Source organism: Lissotriton helveticus, chromosome 5_1 (genome assembly GCF_964261635.1).
Source record: "Lissotriton helveticus chromosome 5_1, aLisHel1.1, whole genome shotgun sequence".
Lineage (NCBI taxonomy): Eukaryota > Metazoa > Chordata > Amphibia > Caudata > Salamandridae > Lissotriton > Lissotriton helveticus.
In genome coordinates, this window is record NC_136065.1 from 670,031,454 (window position 1) to 670,048,260 (window position 16,807).

Here is a 16,807-nt window from a genome sequence, read left to right on the forward strand (position 1 = left end):
CTACCAGTTAGTGTGGCACGTAGAGGTGTTATTACTTACTATGAGCTATCTGTCACGGAACTCCTCAGCTAACAAGTGACAGGCAAGTGGTGACTTCTGAAAGATATAATTGTCATATGTGCTTCCAAGACAGGCTGTGTACACATCAGTGAAGCAAGTTCAAGTTTCAATACTTTATTCAACAGCATTGTCATAAAAGCATTTTATCCCTATTCTAAACAAAAATAAATACTATTCTATATTAAGATCAATTTAAGATACACATTAAATACAGAATGCTGGCGAATTTATACAGTTTAAAAGTACAGCATCACTAGAACTAATAAAAAAAAATAATAATAATAATAGGTCTTGCTTAAAACAAATATATAATTCATCATACATAATTAATCGCAGTTAAAGTGCGGGTGCGGATAATCCAGGCTCAACCCAAATATTTAGCTAGGGCAATTGCAAGATTGTGGGCACAATTCGATCTTAATATTCTTAGTGCTTCTAGATATTTTCTTATCCCCAAATTTTTGCACACTGGTTTTAGCCATCTACTTCTTGGGGCAGCATACAGAGGGCATACAAACAAAAAGTGTGGGGTATCCTCAACATGGACCTTGCAGTAGCAACATGTGTTAACATTACTTGGCGACCATTTTAAGGTAAAAGCATTAAGTGGTAGGCAGCCAACTCTGAACTGGAAATACAGCTTTCTGTCCAAGGGTTTTGTGATCAGATCCCAGTACTGCTCACAATTTGGGGTTAGTTTAATCTCCAGGTACTGGGATGTCAGCATAGACGGTTGGTTGGAAATTAAAACCGATTGATGGACCAAGTGAAGCTGTCCTTGGCATCTCAGATAGCTATAATGTTAACATAGTGCCAGTTTTGCCTGTTGCAGAACATGTGTGGGATGTGGTGAAGTGGCTGAAGCACCACACGGGTGCAGTCAATGGCACCCATTACCTTTCTACCCGTTAAGATGGCACGGAGATAAACTTATGTTTATCTTATATATATATAATACTCTTATGTTGATACATCTCAGGACCTGATGGAAGCATTGAGACTGGTTTGCCTGTGGGATCTCAACGTTGTTAGAGCTGGCCCTCTGGAAGGATCCAGTGGCCATGAAGTGGAGTGCAGCCAGTATTTCGACATAGGCAGGGTTTGCCTGGGCACAGGCTGTAGTGAATCAAGTTCCTGCTCCCAGTCTGCAACCATGACAAAGATCACAGCATGTAGGAAGCAGTATCTGGCAATGACTGCTTCCCAGGACACGTTAAAGATGTTGATCCTTGCCTGTAAACCCTCTCTCCTCCTCAAATACATTTTCCTCAAAATGAGGGGCAAAGCAACAAACATATTCACCCACATAGTGAAGGCAGAAAAAGTTGTTTGGTGTGTGAGTTCATTTCCCATATGGTAAACCTGATTGAGATTGATTGGAGTTGAACTGGGTTTCACCTGTAGATGGATGGTGGAGTTCAAAACAGTCTCTGCTTACATAACAGCATTTGTTGGTAGTGTTGGAAGCCTTGTTAAAAGAAAATCTAAAGTTTTTGTTTTGAATGGAAAAAGGATCCTAAAATATAATATTAGCTTTATTATATAATTTAACTGGATTTGCTTTAATACATTTGATGTTTACAAATTGAAAATAACATTATCCAGAGTTTATTAAGAAAGAAATCACATACTAGGATCTTTAAAAATAAAACAGATCAATATATTTCTATAGTTATTTGTTGGCTTAATTATTTTTAGGCTAGCTAGTTTTAGTTTTAACCCTATAATAACTGATAAAACACCACTGAAAATGAGGCAGCCCTCATCAGTGTAAATATATACACACTGATAGCCACCTTAACAACCATGAACTAAAATGCCATTCTAAGAAGGGAACGTGAGGGAAATGTAGTTATTTTCATACAATATAACTTTTTTAAACAAAGTAGAAGGAAGAAAGACTAGCCTAAGATAATTCTGCTCCAGTTGTTTTGTAAATGGAAGTCACTAAAGCATTGTTGGTTTTTTCGTTTCGTTTCTTCCAGTTTAGGGAGCTTAGATTAAAGGTGCAGGGTTTAGAAGCATGTTTTAGGTCTGATCAAATTCTTTTATACACTTTAGAGAATCCTGCTATATTAAAATCATATCTGATCTCTTGGCAGTGTTTAATTCTTTCACTTACTGGTGAATATGTATTATCCTAGTTAAACAGATACAGAATTGATAAAACCCTTTGATACATAAGCTTTCTTTTCTAAAAGGTCAGGATTGGTAGCAGGCGATGTGATAAGCACACCCGACGTTAACTATTCCATGCAAGGTGTGGTGACAGGTACCTGTGAAAGAGTGCTGTCACCTTGCATGTGGATAATGTGGAAAACATGATGCAAGACTTTTCCACGTGCCAACAATATTCATAGTTGTAAGGTGCCCCATTGATATGTATGATACCTTCAGCAAATCCTGGTGTTTTTTAACCCAACTGCTCTTTACTTCTGGGGTTTTCAGCCTATAATTACAGTGTTAATAGCAAAATGTCAAGTCCCAGAATGCAATGTCTGTTATAAGGCCAGGACTGACTTAAAGTGAGACAATTGCCATGGGGACACTTGGCATCCATGACTGTATACACAACAACAGCATCACTTTACTGTAGTAGGACAAAGAGTGTAGAAAAACAGTGGTGAGTAAGTTTAAAGCATCACATTTCAGGTGCCTTAGAATGCAGGGTATACATTAATCTGGTGCTATTCAAACTTTTAAAGTTTCACCCAGTGCTATAGTGTTGGCAGGACTGTTTACCTTTTTAATATTATAATATTCAGTTTGGAGTAGGTGGATGACCCTCAACGGTGTCCAGGAGTTAGTTTATTAAAACATTTGAATATAGCACTCTTACTTTTTAAATCCATTATTAGTCCTGTAAACCAAAGTCCAGAGGGCGAGTGAGAGGAATGAGATGTGAGAGACAGCAATGGTTGTGAGAGGTAATGAGATGTGAGAGAGGGTAATAAGAGGTAAGTTAAAGTGCAATATACAGACTTTTTATGCTAAAATATCTAACATTAGTCCATAGGAAACACTGCCAGTGGGAAGACACTACATACTCTGCATTACTTATCCTTTACATTAGATATGTGCTTTCATAGCTACATGTTTTGTAAACCCTGGAAAACACAGTTTTTCTCTTTTTTGGGAGTTAGGCCATTGAGTTCAAAAGGTTTGGAAAACACTGAAATACACAGCTAAAGCCCACAAACAATTAGCACTGAAAATAGGATAGACTATGGGAGTGTGCTGCAGTTCAAGTCATTGGCAATTTGTGGTGCTGGACTTACTCTGAGGCTGAGCTGGAGTACATTTAACTGAGTTTATGTTATATCCTTTTAAAGAGTTCCAGAAGACTTGGATAGGTTACAGATGATAAGTTTATTCTTCTTAGATGGTAAGATAGGTTTTCCAGTATATACAATCAAAACCCCACCAGGAGCATCCTCCCAGCTGCTCAGCCCAGGATCCAACTGACAGTCCACTCACATCATACCAAACATTCCAATGACATCGCATTCACACTAACATTCTATACTCACTGGCTGAACAGCAGAGGCAGAGAAACAGGGAAGATGTAAGGTAGAAACCTTAGATATAACAGTTGGGTTATATATGGCTGTGTAATTTTAGATTAGAACAATAACATTTCCCAACAGGTTTCAATTTAAGACAGTTATGTAATGTATGCAGTCTGCATTACAAAAACAGGAGACAAGGAGGCTCATATGATTTAAAGGTATGTTATTCAACAAAGAAAAGGAGGGGTGTTACACATGGTAATACAGTTAAACAGCACTGTACAGAGGAAATCATGTGACAACCCGAGGGCACTTGGTGAGTAAAGAATATATATACGTAGTGGAAAGTGAAGACGCAAGTGCTAAATGGTGAACAGTGATGGCTCCGCAGGGTTAAGTTAAATTCACTTAAATCGTGGAATAAACAGTTATACAGGAGCACAAAACATAAATGAGCGCCCTAAAATTGTGCTGTGATGTCGACGTCGTTTCGATCCCCGTGAGTCGTGATCGTCATCAGGACAGGGTTGTCGATGTCAAGCAGTGTGGCTCACTTGGTGTGGATTCCGTGAGTTGCTGGACGCCCTGGTCTCATCAAAAGGTGCGGCATCTGAGGGAGGAACGCACAGTCAATGGCTTTGAAGATTGGGCCACGCCTGAATAGATCAAGGCGGCCGAGGGCGTTTAGGGCTCTGGATCGGTGGGCAGCTCGCGGTTAGTGTGATGCTCCGTGGAATTTTAGAAGCAGAGTTTGTGAATTGTAATTTTCTTGCTCTTTTGTAAGTGGATGTTTGCCCTTCCTTAAACCCTGCCTTCACCCTCCCTAATCTACTCCAGTGTAGTAGTAAGTATAACCCTTTTTCCAGCTGCTCCTCCTGATCCATCCAGATTTACTACAAAAACATATGCGTGCATGTGTGTAGATCTCCAAATGGGCTGGAGATTTCCCCACACCGGGTGGAGATCACTGCACAGAAAAGATAGCACAGGCGGAGACCCCCACAAATACATGTGTGAATAGCATTTTTTAGTACATTAGTAATACTTTTGTGAAACTACTAAAATGCTACAAAATGCAGTTTGTGAATAGGCCAAGTAATCTCCTCAGGGAACAACATCAAACACATCAGGAGCACAAAGTGCTTCCATTAAATATGTGGAGCCTAAATATTAAGAAACTTGACTACTTCAATCCCTGATTGGAACAATATTTATTTATTGCATTATGTGGGTCAGTTTGTTGTGCATATTATCGGCTCGGTACAAAGATTAGATGCACAGTAAGCAAGCATTTACACTCAGTTGCGGCCGGCATGACTTGCGGGTGGGAGGGCGGGGGTCGCGCACAGGGGGGTTAAATTAATTTTAAAAAAAGATTAAAACTCACCTTCCCACTGGCCGGGTACCCCGCCGTCCCTGCTCATCCCCTGCTCTCCTGCCTCCGGCAGGGACAGGAGACACGCAGCCAGGCTCCCACCCCTAAGCCAATCACAATGCTGCAAGCAGCTTTGTGATTGGTCGGGACGCCACCCATCCCATGGCTAATGGCCCAGTCATGTTATCCATGTAGGCTACATTGCTGCCTACATGGAGAAGGGCAGAGTGCGAATGACTGGTTTGGTCGGCCCCAGAGGGCCGACCAAACCAGGCATGCGCATTCAGGATGGGCACACTACTCCTCCCCTGCCCAGCTCTGCTCACAGGGCAGCCCCGCCCGCCCACCCACCCACAACCAAACCCTTCTGCTTTCTCGCAGAGCGAGAAACAGAAACATAAAACGGAAGTTATTACCATTTTATGTTTCTGCTTCTCGCACTGCGAGGAAGCAGTGGGGTGATGCTCCTCCGCCCTAGTGGAGGAGCCACCACTGTTTGCAATACTGAAGAAGCAGAACCTAACTGATGTGGTGTCACAAACCATGCCCATTAAAAACATTGTAAATGCAAACAAAACTACAACTATACATAATTTCCTATCCTATCTTATTACTGTACTGTACATAAGTGTCAGCTTCCAGTCATTTCATAACACCCAACTAACACCGGGTAAATATAACATGGAATGTTAGATTAACACTCCAGCTGAACAAAACAAGACGCCATTCTCTAAATGCATGTACACTTGAGTGAATATTAAAAAAATTAACTTGCCATCTAAGGGGGGCATGTCGGCCTGGTTTAAAGTGGAAATTGCTGGCATGATTATTCAGCTATTCCAAAAGGGGGAGGTGCAGGTGTTTTGTTTTGACTGGGAAGATACTTTTAAGCTGTACCTGGTAAATATTTATAATAATAACTTTACATCCAAAGGCAATTTTCACGGGCTGTTTATGCTGATTGACAAGCTTGTGGAGCGAGAGGCTCGAGTGGATCTTCCTTTTAAGCTGTTGGTGCCGGGGGATTTTAATGTGAAATTGGGTATTCAAGTATCACTTTCCCAGTCCACTTTTGATCCAGCTGCTGCTGAGCCAGACCAAAATGTAATGGTTGCTAGGGGACGGGTCCTACTTAGCCACTTGTTAGAAAGAGGTTTGGTTAATATGGCGCTCAATTTGACTGACCACTATATTGGCACCTTTTCTCGACGAGGCATAGGAATTACTTTTGATTATGTATTCTCCTCCTGGGGCATGTTTGATTTTGTTAAGGATTGTGAGGTCCTTATCGAGCCTTATAGTGACCACAATCCTATCACTGCTAAGTTAGTGTTACCGTCCAGGGGACCGAAGGCCAAGCCTTTATCCATTCAGTCATCATCCACTAAAGATGCTGGGCACAGGGTGGTCTGGTGTTCAGCAAGCATGAATAGTATTATGTCGCAGATCATTTCCTTTAGTTCTGCCCTGGTGTCAAGCTGTAATTGTATACCACATGAGCCAGCTCGCATCTTACAAGGTTTCGCAATCCTGTTAGACAAAGTCAAACATCTACTTTCTAAACCTATGTCCCAGTCCTGTAATCAGGCGCATTCGTGGTTCGACAGGCTTGTAGAGAAGCTAATAATACCGTACATAAGGCTTTAAAACAAAACCCTAGAGACCTGATAGTGATAAGGGAAAGTAGGAAGCTGTATAAGCTTGCCATTAAGAAAAGAAAGGCAACATTGAAGGAAGAAAAGTGGGATCTAGTGGTTAGCACTTACATGTCAAGAGACCCTCAGGCCTCATGGAAGGCTGTACCCTACCAACAGACAAAGTTACTGTCCATATTACCCCCGGAGACTTGGGTGACTCTCTATGCTGGCCTTTATTTGGCAGACCTTGCTGCAGAGAATTCCCCATCACAGCTGAATTTACCTTGTCAAAACCTTGTTTTTAATGTAGGGGAACTACGGAAAGCAATTGATTACAGTAAAGGTAAGAAGGCACCAGGCCCAATGGAATTCCCCTGGATTTATTTAAGGAAGATCCTGCATTCAGGTCACCAGTACTTACAGCTGTTTAAACTCAGTTTGTGGTGAGGGTGTCCCAAATTCCTGGCGTACCTCTGTGATAGTGCCTGTTTTTAAAAAGGGTGATGTGCATGATCTCAAGTGCTCTCCTCCAATATCTCTTTTGTGTTCTTCTGTGAAAGTTATTGGGAGAGTCGTACAAGATTGCATCCTGGACTGGATTAGTGCAAACCATATTCTGGCTTCAACCCAGAATGGGTTTAGGAAAGGTCTGAGAACGATCGAAAAATTTCCTAATCTCCACCTTATTCGGGACAAATATAAATATGTGAAGGGCACCTCTACTCACCTAGCATTCATGGATTCAACCAACACATTCGATTATGTCTCACGCTCTAGGTTGTTGGGACATTTTAGTAAATATGGGTGTCGATGCGGGTCTGGTTTTCTTTCTGAGGCTCCTCCACCACGATCTCTCTGCCTCAGTGAAGTATGGTAATGCTGGTGAATGTTCAGAACAGTTCAGTATTAAGCGAGGGGTACGCCAAGGATGCGCCCTCGGCACAATCTTATTTCTCCTATATACAAACGATATGGAGAAAACATTAGTTACGGTTGGGCGGATGTGCCGCTGGTATAGAATAAGGCTGTGCCGGGACTCCTTTATGTGGTCTAAAAAAACTTATTTCCAGCTATGTTAACTTTATGAAGGATCTGGGGTTGCAGCCAAACTATAAGAAGACTTTTGTCCTGATTTGTGGCCCCAAAAACACTAAGTCCTGTTGCTTGAATATAGAAGGTAAAAAGCTGGAAAGGGTTAGCTCCTTCCCGTATTTAGGTCTGGACTTCGATGAAGATTGTACTTGGCATCCCTGCATAAAAAATAGAATAACAAAATTTACACGCGCAGTTGGTATCACTTATTTACTTGCAATGTTAATAGGTGAAAAGCCCATAGCCCCTATTTTAGAGATTTATAAGCGTAAATGTATTCCGATTTTAACATATGGTATGGGGATCTGGGGATGTAGGGATGTACACGCTATCCAGCTGGAGGAGAACAGATTTTGCCGTAGAGTCTTTGGAGTGCCCCCTTTTTCGCCGCATTTTCCCCTCCATTTGGAGTTGAGTCTCGAGTATAGCCCACATACTATAAATGTGGCACCTTTAAATACCTGGTGTTCCATCTGGACAAATGAAGAAGCTGATTTTAATAGAGCAATTATTAGAGACTGTCTAAACTGTACTAGAAGCCTTTGTGTCCCCTGGCTCCAATACAATAAAACCTGTTTTACGGAACTTGATTGTTAAAGGGGATCAACAACGGGTTTTGGTGAGCTTCTGAAAACAGAAAGATCTGTCCAGGGAATTGTCTGAAGTAGCCAAACCCATGGTCAGGGATTATTGCTTTATACAAGTTCCTCCCTACATTGCCGCGTATCTACTATATGTAAATAATGTGTATGAAAGGAATCTGTTATCTAGATTCAGGCTGGGATCTTTTTGTTCGTTGATATGCTTCCCCCTGGGCCAGTATTCTTCAGAATCTATTATGGCCTGCCCCTGTGATGAACTTTCGAGTCAAACCATTTTGTATTTTTTTGTCAATTTTATCTTCCATTTACCAGGAAATTTTTAATGCCCCTCTTGCGCAGACCCAAATTCCCTAAGTGCAATGCAGCTTTGTACTTTTTACAGCAACTGAATGATTGTAATGTCTGTTTTGCTGTTGGCAGCTTTTTGAGGTGCATTTTAGCAAAGAGAAGGAGTATGCAGTTTTTTTTTTTTTTTAAATCTTTATTTACGAGTAGGAAACAAGAGAAATTAAGAAAAGGGAGCTGCGGAGGTCCCCGCACATTTCCCCACGCAGGGGGCACAATCAGAAAATAAAGAGCAGCGGCTTTCCATGGCAGCGGATGTGCATCGAGTCCAAAGTCAATCAGTGCCATAAGCCGTAGTGCAATAGTGCCGATGCAGCTGTCAGAGGGCACCGTACGCTATAGAAAGCCAAAAATGAAATCTGCCTGGCCCATTAGTCCTCGAATCTAGAGTGAAAGCCTTGGGCCCTCCTGCGGGTACCTCCACAAACCCAAGAACCATGAAACTAAACATTCCCTCCCCCCCACCCCCCACCCCCCTCCCCCCAGGGTGGTGACTCCATACATATCATGCATACACAGAAGACTCACACTAGACCTGAAATAGGTGCAGTGACCGCAACGAGGCTGGGCAGACTGCCGAGGGTAAACCTTTGGAGAGATAGCTAACCAGGGGGCCCCATCGGAACTGGAAATTCTTGAAATTGCCTAGGAAGATGTCTGCCACTCTCTCCATGCTAAGCAGCTTCCAGAGCCGCGCGTGCCACAAGGAAATTGCTGGCGCTTCCTTCTTTTTCCATGCAGCGGCCAGAGTAAGCTTGGCCGCTCCGAGGCAGAGCCATAGGATCTGTTTGTCCGCGCGTGTCTGATACTCAAGGTCCGGTTCACGAAGGCCCAACAAGACAGAGGCCATAGAATCCTCCAAAGGGTAGCCGAGCACGTCCTTAATATGCGAGAGAATTTCCTCCCAGTACGGTCGGATTACCGGGCAATCCCACCAGATGTGGCGGAAGTCCCCAAGGAGCCCACACCCCCTCCAGCACCTGTCAGAAGTGGCCGGATATATGCGATGGAGTCCGGCTGGGCACATGTACCAGTTCATCATCGTCTTGAGGTGGGCTTCCCTTAGATGTAACGAGTGATTGAATGCCGCTAAATCCCTCCACAGTGCCGACCATTCTTTATCGGAGATATCTCTCACCAACATCTCTTCCCAGCGTCCCATGTAGCGAGGGCGAGGCGTCACCGTTGATGTAAGTAGGAGCTGGTAAATATAGGAGATGACCCCTTTCATGGCCGACGTCCGAAGTATGAAGGCCTCGAAGGGTGATGGGGGTCTCGTAGCTGCCTCCAGCACCCCAGGCGATGTGGCCCAGTGAAGTAACTGAATATGGCGATATCGTTCTGCCGGGGGGACCCCGTAGTCCCTCATGCAGTTAGCAAAAGTGAGGGGATCCTGGCCATGAAAGAGATGAGTCAGAGCCCTGCAACCACCCTCCCTCCACACATCGAAGGCCCCCTCTCGCAGCGCCGGCGGGAAGGCCGGATTGAAGTGTATAGGCGTGAACGGCGAGGGAAATGTGGTCCAGTGCTCGTCCGCGGCCAACGTGTCCCAGACCTTCAGAGTGGTACTCGTTGGAGTACTAATGTAGGCGTTCAATGGCCGATCCCTCTTGGGTTTCCACGCCAAGTCCCAGACTGATCTGCCAGCAATGCTCCGGTCCATGTGCAACCAGTGCTTCTCCGACGTTTGTTGGGACCACTCCACCAGCACTCTCAGTTGCGCCGCTTTGTAATAAAGCTGCAAGTCAGGGAGTTCCACGCCCCCTTCTTTCCTCGAACGTCGCAGGACCGCAAAGGAGAATCGCGCCCGACCCCACTGCCATACAAACCGCAACATCTGTGTTTTAAGGCGTCGGAAAAAGTCATTGTCGACTGGAATGGGCAGTGCTTGGAAGAGATACAGATATTTAGGCAGAAGGACCATCTTAATGGCGTGGATTCTGCCCAGCCACGATAGGAATTTAGGTTTCCACCGCTCTAAGTCCGCTCGAGTCCTCGCTAACAAGGGTGGGAAGTTAGCCGAGAACAGTTTCCCCACCGTCGGTGTCAGATGGACCCCTAGGTAGACAATCGAGCCGGTGGCCCAGGCCAAAGGTGTCAAAGGGTGTACCCGGTCCACCTCAGATTGCGAGAGTGTAAGATTCAGGACGTATGACTTGTCGTAGTTGACTTTGAAGCCGGCCACCTCCTCATAGCGCAGCAAGGCCTCCCTGATACACGGTAGCGATTGTACCGGATCCGCGACCGAGAATAAGATGTCGTCCGCAAAGAGCGTAATTTTGTGTTGCTCTCCTGTGAACGGAACGCCCCGGATCCCTTCGTGCTCCCGTATCGCCATCGCCAATGGCTCAATGCTTAGCGCGAAGAGAAGGGGGGAAAGGGGGCAGCCCTGCCTGGTGCCGCGAGAGTGCGGGAAGAACGCCGATAGATGGCCATTCACCGCTACTCTAGACCTGGGACCGCAAAAATTTGCCTTTACCATAGTGATGAATCTTTCCGAGAAACCGAAGGCCGCCATAGTCTGAAACAAGAATCCCCAATTCACCCGATCAAAAGCCTTTTCGGCGTCGAGCCCCACGAGGACCGCCGGGATTCGGAACCTGTCTGCTTTTTCTATTAAGTGAATCACCCTTCGCGTGTTGTCATGAGTCTGGCGTCCCTTGATGAACCCCGATTGGTCCGGGTGTATAATCGCCGGCATCAGATCTTGTAGCCTATGCGCCAGGATCGCGGAGTAAAGCTTAGCGTCGATGTTAAGAGCTATGGGGCGGAATGAGGAGCAATGAGCGAGGTCCTTCCCTGGTTTAGGCAAAACCGTTATCAAGGCCTCGGCAAGGGAGCCAGCGGAAGAGCCAGAACTGGCCATATCATTAAAAAGTGAGACGAGAAAATCGCAGATCTCTGCGGCGTACGATTTGTAAAAAAGGGCGGTGTAGCCATCAGGCCCGGGTGATTTGTGAAGCTTCAAAGCCTTGATGGCGGCCAGTACCTCCTCTCTGGTGATCGGGGCCTCCAACAGTTCGTTCCACTCCTTAGATACCTGGGGAATGGGTAGGCTCCGCAAGTACTCCCGCTAGGCACCGGCATGAAGCCCATCCCCCGCATACAGACTCGCATAGAAGCGGCCAAAAATGGCCGCCTTCGTTTCATCACGATGCTGCAGAACGCCCGACGCATCAGTGATCCCCCCAATATACTCACGCTCCCTTTTATCACGCAGCTGACGAGCCAGGTGTCTTCCAACCTTATTCCCAGGAGAATATGATTGTCGCCCCAGCCTCAATAATGTAAATTCTGCCCTGTTATTATAATGAGCCCTCAACGTCCCCCGGACCGCCGTCAATGGCCGGAGGGTCAATCTCGAGGGGTTAAGCTTATGGGCTTGTTCGAGGACCGCCAGCTCTGCTTCCAATTCCTCCCGCTCCCGGTGCCGCAGACGATTGAGATGTGCATTGAGGCCCAAGCAAGTGCCCCGGATCGACGCCTTAAAGGTGTCCCAGGTAGTGGAGACCGAGGTATCAGACACGGGATTGAGCTCAAAATAGTCCCTAATGGCTCTTCGCAACGCCTTACTAGAGGTATCGTCCCTGACCACCGAGGCTGGAAAATACCATTTCCGCTGTCCGTCGCCAGCCGGCGACCAGTGTAGGGTGAGCACCAGCATACTGTGATCAGAAACTGATAACGGAAGAATGGTAGAGTTGAGGACATCTCCCCTAAGGGCCTGACTAAGGAAGATATGGTCCAATCGTGAATAGGAGTGGTGAACATGTGAGAAGAATGTATAATCCCGGGATGCAGGGTGTGTGGCGCGCCAGCTATCAAACAGCCCCAAGTCCCCAACCAACTGCTGCGTCAAAGCAGAAAACACACCTGTTTCGGCCCTGTTAGCCCCAGAGCTGTCTACCGTTCTATCCCACACCAAATTAAAGTCCCCCATTAGGAACAAGTGCCCCTCATCAAAGTCCCCCACCTTCTGCAACAAGCTTTGTAGAAACCCATTCTGACCAGCATTGGGGAGATACACCACCACAAAGGTACACAACCGCCCTCGAACAAGACCTTTCACCATTAACCAGCGGTCCTCCTTATCATTGCGTACCCCCATCGGTTGAAAGTGCAGCGCAGCGCGGAATAGGAGAGCCACCCCCCTATGCTTTGTGGACGCCGAGGACCTGTAAATAAGGGGAAATGCCCTATGCCGAAGGCGCAGCTCTTCTTTGCGCGCTAAATGAGTCTCCTGAAGCCCCACAACATCTAACTGATGGTCAGTCACATACTTCCATACCTTCTGACACTTTTGCGGGGAATTCAGGCCCTTAACGTTCCAAGTTCCTATACTAACAGGCATAATGAAGCAACAACCGCGCCCTCGCTACAATCACCCCAGAAGTCCCCCCCCTTCGACTGTAAGTCCACCAACCACAGGAAATGCAGGAGAATATCCCAAAGAGCCTCCCCAATCACCATTAATCTGACAGGAAGTCGTCAGCGGCCTCAGGGCAGACCGCAACCAACCCATGCACACCACAGCCACCCGCGCGCGTTCCAACCACACACTCCACTGCTCAACCATGTCACCACCACTGTCCCTCCCACCCCTTCTCCCCTTCAACTCCCCTGTCCCTCCCCACAAAACTGACTCCCCCCAGAAGAAACCCCAACACAGTACCATACCCAACAAGAAGCAAAAAAAAGTAGAAACCAGACCATCCGTGAAGATGGCAGTCCAAGAGGTCCAGGACGTCCTCCAGGGGGCGGGAGAGGGACACCCGTCGGTGCGCCCCATTGACCTCATACCGGGGTGTCTTCCCACAAAGTACAAATGAACCCACGGTACCTACATGGTCAGGTCCCTCCAGAGCCAGTCAGTCCACACTCCGCAGGTCACGCCGCCCCGGAGCCAAGCTGAGATGCCGCCAGGGTGGCTGATGCAACAGAAGCCACCGCCTCATCTCTTTCTTGGAGACTGGTCGTTCGGTCCGGAAATCTCCGCTCCACCTCGCCGCCCACTCTCTGCCAGGAGGGGGACCGCCGCCGGCCCCTTGAAGGGGAGCCCCCGCTTCCAGGGGGAGGCTCCGCGTCGTCAATGCCCAAGAGGTCCTTCGCCACCTGCAATGACCTAATTTGCGCAAGCCTGTTTTGCCATCGGAAAATGTTGCGTAACGGATGACCCCAGGAGTAAGCAATGTTACGTTCCCTCAAGAAGGCAGTCACGGGTCGAAACTCACGCCTCTTCCGAAGGGTGGATGCTGCCAGGTCTTGATACAGTTGAGGATGATGACCCCGAAACTGCAAAGACGGAATCTCCCGTGCCTTCCGCAGAATGCGCTCCTTCAACTGAAAATCGTGGACACAGACCAAGATGTCCGGCGGAGGGCCTCCTCCCCTCCTGGGCAGCCCGACCCAATGTGCTCTGTCCATCTTGATCTCGCTGATGTCTTCATCATCCAGAACCTGTAGAAACAGCGCCAGCACATAGCCCGTCAGATCACCAGACTCCCCATCCCACGGCACCGACCGTATGCGGATGTTATTCCTCCGGGAGCGGTTCTCCAGATCCTCCGCATGCGATTGAAGGTCCAGGTTTTGCTCTGTGAGCCGAAGCACATCTTGCTGCAACTGGTGCACATCGTTGGCCACATTCAAATCATGATCCTCCAAGGTGGCCACCCTCTCACCGATACCGTCCACGTCCCTCCTCACCTCTCGGAGATCCGACGCCAGCTGAGCACGCAGTTCGGATATATCTTCTTTAATGGAGGCGAAGAGCTCCGTCATGAACGCCTTGGTGGCTGGGGCCTCGTCGTCATTCGACGCAGACGAAGCGCTTGTTCCAGGAGACGGCGGTTGTTGGGGTCCCTTGGGCAGGCCGTCCTTGCCATTCTTCCCTCTCCGCGGGTTGGCCGCCATCACGACCCTCCTAGCCGCTGGAAGTCGCCCCTGATGGTTGAGTGTGTTCACCCCAACGCGCAGCTTAGCCAATGTCCCCGACTGCCGGCCCACCAGGAGGGCACCCCTGGGTCAGGCCACCGACGATACTCCACACAGGTCGGCCCCTACGTGCTCCACTTCAGCCCACTGGAAAGCAGCTCACCGTGACTGGCCCCGAATTCAGCCCTCAGCTCTCGACCCTCCGGTAGCCAGATGGTAGCCCACGGCAAGGCTCCCCAGCGTAGTCAATGCCAGAGTAGCCTCCTCCGGTCCCAGCCGTTACTGCAGTATCCGTGTTGTGCCGCGGGCCGCAATCCGTGTTTTGCCTCCAGGCCGCAATGGCGGCACCCTGCCGCTGCACCCACACCTGCCACGTGAGAGGGGGGGGCGCCTTCTCCAAGTTCGCGGTACCTGCGAGCCGCTTGATACCCTAGTCCAGGCGCCCGCAGATGGGGTCATTGTCCGGGCCGGACACCGCGGAGCAGCCCGCACCGCCGGGCAGAGTAAATTGCCTCCTCCTTCCCCCCGCCTCGTGCGGCTCCGCAAGGTCAGTGGGGGAGATGGCGCCGAGCGCACGCGGCAGGCCGCCGCAGGGTCCGATCCTCCTGCTTGCCCGCCCTCCACAGGAGCTGCCCTCAATCTCCAGCCCCAGTGCGATTCAGGGGGTCGGGGGCCTCCAAGTCGCTCACCTCGTCAGGCGGCCCAGCGTCCTTGTTCCGTCTCGCCAGCCCCCCCCCGGGGGGGACCCAAGGTCACGCAGGGCTCCACTCCGCAGGTGAGGGGGGGGGAAGTCCGCTGCGCGGCCTCACCAATGAATGTCGCCGGGCACCGCGGTTCTAAGCGGAGCCCGGTCCTCGCCGCTCCCCTCCGACCTCTGACCTCCTCTTCCGCTCCGGCGTCCGCCCTTTACGCTAGGGCGGGGACGTCCAGGCCGCTCTCCGCTGCAACGGCCGCAGCGGCCCCGCTCCTTCCTGACGCCTCTCGGGACCGGGCGAAGCCGCCAATTTGCTTTCCGGAGTGGCGGAAGCGGTCCTGGGGAGAAAGTTCCCAAGCAAAGGCGCTGCCCCGGGGTGCTATTTGAAGCTATGTAGAGTTCGGCGCCGGAGGGACCGCAAGACGCGTCTCACTCCGTCACCATCTTGGCCACGCTCCCGAGTATGCTGTTTTAATGTTTATGTATTTTATCATTTTCTGCATGGAATGCATTGGTATTGCTGCTAAAATGTTTACCTGATTTACTGACTTGTTTTTAGGCCCTATTTTATTACTCATGTATTTTATGATAATAATTGCTGCTATTGATGACTGCAGTTGTTTCTCTTTGTTGCCCTATTAGATAATATTTAATGCTATTTACGAACCCAAGCAATTTGGGCTGTCCCTTTAGTCCACATCTGATAAATCTGCTGCTACTTATGAACCCAAGTGTTTTGCATTGCCACTTTAGTTTCAAGAAAAAGTACTATATTTGTGAGCTGTTGTATTCTTTTTAAACGGAAAATTAGTTTGTATTTGCTGTAATTGATTTTATATGATGTTTATATCTATGTGTATCTTTTATGTCCAGTCTTTGGAAGGATGACTAAAGAAACAATAAAAAAAAATATCCATCTGTCTGCTGCTCAGACTCTTCCAGCTGAGCTTGGCGGGTCAGCCAGGCAGGTCTCATACAGACCAGTCATACAACCACAGTCTTTATGTGAGTTGTGGATGAACTTCGACAATGAGATTTTTAGAAGGTAAAGAGGTACTTAGGGTAGCTTGGTACAAGCTGCAACACCCAAATAACTTCACATTCCCAAACACATTTGAAACCCCAAACCTAAAGATAAAAATGACACAAAAAAATGAGGAAACTAGAGTAGGAATCACACCAGTATTTATAACAAAAATAAATTGGTCAGCGCATTGAAATAAAGGTCAATTTTCAAAGGCTGGCCAAACAAAGCAATGTGATGTCTGCAGTTCTCAAAAAACATTGTTCAGAAAGGTGAAATATATTTTATGGGTTGTATGAGCTTTCAACACAAATGGGCTTTGTGTATCAGGTCCTTAACCCCCAGTCTAAGAACATTACTGAAAAAAACATTTTAGGACTAGGGACTACTGTTGGCAAATGTAGCAATAATAACCAAAATGACATGAGAAATAAACACCCAATAGGATTTAGGAATAAGCCTTACAATGAAGTTTACCCTAAGTTAATAAAGCGGATCAATAGAAGTAAAATCTGAACATTATGGCCACTGATTA

The 16,807-nt window shown here is 47.6% G+C and overlaps 1 protein-coding gene and 1 long non-coding RNA gene across 2 annotated transcripts in view; one reads left to right on the forward strand and one right to left on the reverse strand.

The window, feature by feature from the left end:
• The window catches only part of LRRC20 (leucine rich repeat containing 20), a 1,483,106-nt gene that overhangs the window by 275,806 nt on the left and 1,190,493 nt on the right, over nucleotides 1-16,807 (forward strand). The gene's annotated exons all lie outside the window — the stretch shown is intronic.
• The window catches only part of LOC144753337 (uncharacterized), a 136,216-nt gene continuing 123,119 nt past the window's right edge, over nucleotides 3,711-16,807 (reverse strand). The window contains exon 5 of the long non-coding RNA XR_013594304.1: nucleotides 3,711-4,179. This is a non-coding gene — a long non-coding RNA (uncharacterized LOC144753337). The remainder of the gene's footprint in view (nucleotides 4,180-16,807) is intronic.